Source organism: Quercus robur, chromosome 3 (assembly GCF_932294415.1).
Source record: "Quercus robur chromosome 3, dhQueRobu3.1, whole genome shotgun sequence".
In the NCBI taxonomy this organism is placed as follows: domain Eukaryota; kingdom Viridiplantae; phylum Streptophyta; class Magnoliopsida; order Fagales; family Fagaceae; genus Quercus; species Quercus robur.
The window spans coordinates 65,537,146-65,542,813 of NC_065536.1; the positions used below are offsets into that span (position 1 = coordinate 65,537,146).

At 33.2% G+C, this 5,668-nt stretch overlaps 1 pseudogene; it reads right to left on the reverse strand.

Moving 5' to 3' along the window:
* Nucleotides 1-763: 763 nt before the first annotated feature.
* Nucleotides 764-1,976, reverse strand: LOC126719953 (xylan glycosyltransferase MUCI21-like; annotated as a pseudogene).
* Nucleotides 1,977-5,668: the final 3,692 nt, after the last annotated feature.

Genomic DNA, 5,668 nt, shown 5'->3' on the forward strand with positions numbered 1-5,668 from the left:
CATGAGTTGACATGACACGAACCCGACACGCAAACAAGAATTGCCACCCCTAGTTTAGATGAGCATATTTTTCAGTAATTTATTCAATTTATAGTTTTCCTTAACAATTATTAAATAATATTTTATTCTCTTTTCAATTATAGTCAAATCGTGTACAAATTATCACACAATCATACTAAATCGGTACCTGCAAATCAATAAACTATTGGCAAGTTTTCATATATATATATATATATATATCAAAAAGTGCATTGTAGCTTATAATTGAATATTTAATAATATTTTTAACAAATAACTTCAATCACTCGTTAAAAAAAATGGGATCAAGCTGAATTTTTCGGTTTGATCTTCATGAAAACGTCCATTTGGGGGCTGTCGATCAACTAATTAAATGGTCAGTAGAGCAATAGAGCTAACACCATCTGAATATCTAGTAAATTCAAGAATTGCTCATACATTTTTTTAATATAGTAAATGCTAAGATTCGCTGCTCTCTGATCAAACTTAATTATGTTACTACTAGAGAACCTACTAAGAGGAGTAATAACATGTCAGTAAGTGATTTTGGCTTGGCAAAATTTTTTTTTAATTTTTTTTGCGTTATGCTTCACTGAAAGGGTTTTTTTTTTTCCACCCATGAATTCCACAAAATAATAATAATCAACAAAAAAATAGTTATTGAATCATCTAATGTTCTTTCAATATATATATCTATTTTTTTTCTTTTTTGATGAACCAATATATATGTCTATCAACACTATCACTATTCCTCCTTGTTCATGAATTTCTTGGCCTTCTTGTACATTTCTTTCAAGTACTCCCTAAACCTGTCCAAATCCAATGTAACATTTTGTTCCTTCAAAGTACACATTCATGAGAGACCAATCTGTTCCTCTAAAAGCAACTGGGTCTCTTAATACCAAGTCATCCTTGCTATACTTCTCTATCAAGCTACTCTCCTCAGTTTCGATCCTATACTCCATGTACTCTGACCCCACATTCCTAGCCAATCTCGCATAGCAAACCTCCGCCGCCCATTCAGTCCCAATCGGCACCACTTGCATGAACACGGAGCCAGGCCGGAGAAAAATTGGATGTGTAAGGGCTGCACCATGTATACCAATAATTGCATGACTCGAATGTATCAATTCATAAGCTTTGTGCATAGGGGTCATAGGTGTTGGCTCAAAAATAATCACATTAAAACCAATCTTCTCAACTTCAAATTTTACTTCATTTTGGTTCAAGAGTACACGACTAACACCATCATTACGACTAATCAACACAAGAATTGGCCTAGATTTAGAAGGATTAAATTTAAAGGGATGGTTTTGCTTTTGGCCATAGGCTTTGTCAATTAAGGCATGGAAATGGGTGAAAGTTTTTGAGTTTGGTATTAATTTTGGGTTTATAGTAACCAAATCATGTGATATAATACCCACATTGGCAGAAGGGAAACAATGGGTAATAATATCATTATCAAGGTTTATAATGGGGTATTTAGTGAAAGTACGTAATATTTCAGTATACTTACTAACCCACCAATCACGAGCCTTCGATATCACAAGTACAACATCTTGATCAGGGAAGATTGAATTGGCGGGGATGAAGCCATCATTGAAGTCATGGAAGATGTTTCCAGTGAGTCCACCAGCACTGAATACTATGGCTGGGGCCTTGTGTTGGATTTCACAGTTTGGGACTATTGGGCTTGAGATGAGGGTGACCTCTTTGATTCTGGACATTGTGTGAGTCTCCCATTTTCGTGGATAGGGCCTGACTTTTTCTACCGTGGGCTTTTGTGGGGTCAAGGTTTTGGGGTCCATTACAAAGAATGTTGAGCTAGTAGGGTCCAGTACTGTTGGGCCACTGATTGTACATAAGTCATAGTTTTTGTGAGAACGATCACAGCTGATATCTTTTGCTTCTGGCTTGCTAATTGATTTGGATTCTAAACTTTTCATATCTGCAACCATAAGAATTTGAAAGAAATTTAGCCCCACCAATAAGCTTGAAGCTTCAAGATTATTCCAAATTGAAACTTTTTTTTTTTTTTGGGTGTTGGATATTTTAACAAAATTAATTACATAGAAAAAAATAAGAGTAATATTGATGATTGTTTGCTTTATATAAATTATTTCTACACTAATAAAAATTAGTTTGTTGGATTTTTTGCTAAAAGAAAAATAAAAAAATGTTATTTAGTACTATAAAGGCAGCTATGGTTTCATAAACAGTTTGTTCCTTCTGCCTGTGGAATCAAGCTTTAACAATTAAGTTTGTCAGTAATATGCCCTATGCTTAATATACACAGTTAATTTACTTCCTAACAATATAAAGTTTAAGAATTAATGGTTCAATAGATAAATCCAAAATGATTTCTCCTTTTTTATTTGGGTTTTTGAGAATAAGTCACTACAAAAAAAAGGGTCTAAAGCTGCGTTTGAAAAACGCAGCTTAAGACCCCAAAAACGCGGCTATAGGCTTTGAGCCACGTTTCCTATGGGTCGTAGCTCAAATCCTATAGCCGCGTTTTTTGAAACTGCGGCTAAAACCAGACCTATAGCCGCGTTTTTGAAACTGCGGCTAAAACCAGACCTATAGCCGCGTTTTTGGAAACGCAGCTCCAGGACAGCTTTGAGCTGCGGTTATTAAGGCGGCTATAGGTTGTTTCAAGTAGCTGGATAAGAGTCTATAGCTGCGTTTTAAGAAACGCGGCTATAGGTTTTTTTTTTTTTTCAATTTTTTTTCCCTGCTTTCTCAACTTCCTGCTATTCACACAACTCCCTTCTTTCACAACACATCCCAAGAATCACAAGTTCCATAACAAGTCCCTACTTTCACAACTTATTTCATCCCAATATCACAAGTTTATTAAAACGCAGTGTGTGAAAGAAATACAGTCCTAAACAAAAATACAATGCAGTTATAAAATTAGTTTTTGTGAAGAAAAGTCCATTTAAGGCATTGGTGTTAATTAACAGAAACAAATGGGAAAGAGAAAGAAGTCAAATATGATCCAAACAATGGAAATTTATATGGCCACTCTACCAAGCTGTCTCTAACAAAGACAATATAGACTAATGGAAAAGAAACACACATATCACATATACAAAAACTTAATTGAACTAAACAGTTATGTCAGAAACATAGCGGGTTTGGTAATAAAACAGATATAGAACTTTTTTGACATTAACTTTTTTTTTTGAATGAAAGATAAAGAACTTTTGACATTAGCTGAAAAGGCAGAAGACAAACTCAACAATTAAGTTAATGCTTCTCCTAATTCAAGCCATCTAACCAAGCTATTTGGCAACCATTTATACTTGTTGAATCCATCATCATTCCAATTAACTCAAAATCTTAAAATGCAATGCAGAGTTATTTTTAAATTAATTATACTTTTATGTATAAGCACTATTCTTTTTTTTTTTTTTTTTTAGTACAATCTAGCTAGAACAAATTAAATCGGGCTTCCAAGTTCTAACACATGACTTGGAACTCCTAGAGAATCTGTAAGTCAAAATTTTTCAATTGATTAAAAATTTAAAAGAATGGTTTATAAGATGAGCTTGTGCTATGATATATAAATCTTAAACTTTTTATATATTCAAGCATGATTTGACCACCATACCTCTCTTGGCCGGCAGTGTCCCATATTTCAAACTTAACTGTTGTAGAGTCTTGTAAAGCTATTGTCTAAATTTAAGATTTTAAATTTTAACATGTGGATTATATTCACCAAGGATTATTATTGAGGGTATCAAAATTAGTTTAATTTTTTGTTGGCAATAATTTTACAATAGATTAACATATATAGCTCTTATTACTTGGCATAAATAAACCCCTTGAATGTCATGAATCAATAATAAAAAAGTAAGTGATAATTGAAGAAAATTATATCCTAGAGTGTGATATTTGTAATCGTTAAACTAGGCATAAGGAACCTTCAAAACACAAAAAATAAACAAAAAAAAATAAATTAAAAGGTTACAAGAAAAAGGAAAAGATAAAGAAAAGAAAAAGGTATAGGATCTTTTAGCATCAACAGCCCAATAATCAGTATGTTCCACAGCCCAGCCCAGGAGGAGAATCTTTAGGGCTTAGAACCACATGTGATCAGAAATAATAGGATAATTATGAACCTTTTTACGTTTTAAGCATTACCGGTCCCCTTTAGTTAAAAACCTTTTAATATGCTTCTCCCAGTTTTGTCGTTTTACTTAACAAAAAGTAAATAAATGCTACCCTCACTTGGTCCAAGATCATTTAAGTATCTCACTTTAGTTCACTGACCTGAAATATTTTGGTGCAAGCACCAATTGCTTGAGGTTATGACCATTCCCAGCAATCAGAAAGATGAACGATAATATGATTGCATAAACATAAAAAGAACATGAAACATGGCAATGATGTCTAGGTAATTAATTGAAGCTAAGCCTTCTCTTTTTCTTTGCAATTCATTTGGCAATAATGGACAAATTATAAACAGCATACAATTCATTTTCTTTGTCTCAACAAATTTAAAAGGATACTTTAGGAGAGTCATAGCTATAGATACCTGCTATTTGAATTTTTGGTGGTTTGACTACAGGACTGTTAGTGATATAGCAGAAGAACAAAGCTTCACACCATCATCCTCCCATTTAGAACGTGGGGTAGTTGCTCCAGCAATAATTGCCTACATATGAAAGTGAGACATTGATTTACTTGATGAAATCATTAAAAACCAAAATGAAAACAAAATCACTGGCATCATGGTTTTCTTGTGCAAATCAAAATCCTAATTTTTTATCAGAAAGTTCTTGGGCCTTTCGGTAGAATTCTATTGAGTAGATCAACTAATGGGCTATAGGCACTCATAATATCCATCACAGGCACAAAAGCCTGGTATGTATTGGCTATATTTTTTACAAACAAGCATTCTATCACTGAAAGAAATAGTAACAAACCTTTCCACTGTTAGCAGCAGCTATTAATGCTACATGCTGTTCATCTCTACCAAATTCATAGAAGTAATAAGTCCTGAAACGAGTATTTGAACACCAAACATTAGGAAATAAAAGTTCCAAATATTACATGCAAAGGCTTACAAGAAATAGCGATTATTTTTTAACATATATAGCGATTATTTTCCTTCATTATATATATATATATATATATATATAAAAGGTTTAATTTTCCTATTAAGGCCCAACTTCTACTCTGGTAGTATTAGATACCAATTACAGCCTGTCATCAACTCAGAAAACAAACTCACCTGAAACCTTCCTTTTCCTTTATTTTTATAGTTCTTACAGAGTATAAAGTTGAACCACCTACCACGTAATTCTCAATAGACCAACTGCTCATGCAAATTCTTAAAACAGAAAAACTTGACTTAAAAGGGTCTTAACAATTTAAATTAGATGGAGTTCTAACATATTGAAAATTTAAGGTTTTCTTTGTCTCCTAAAGCATCAATCCAAACCTCACAAGTCAAGTATAACAAACACAATAGCCAAAGGATCCTAGAAATGTGCTTTTAAAGCCCCAATGTCACAAAAATCTTATAGTCAAGTATTTTGACAGACAAGTTGCAGGCAATTTCTAAGGGGTCAATCCAAAGGCCAATGCTATTTAATCTAAGGGCTTGATAAGATGTAATGAAACCACCAATGGTCAACGC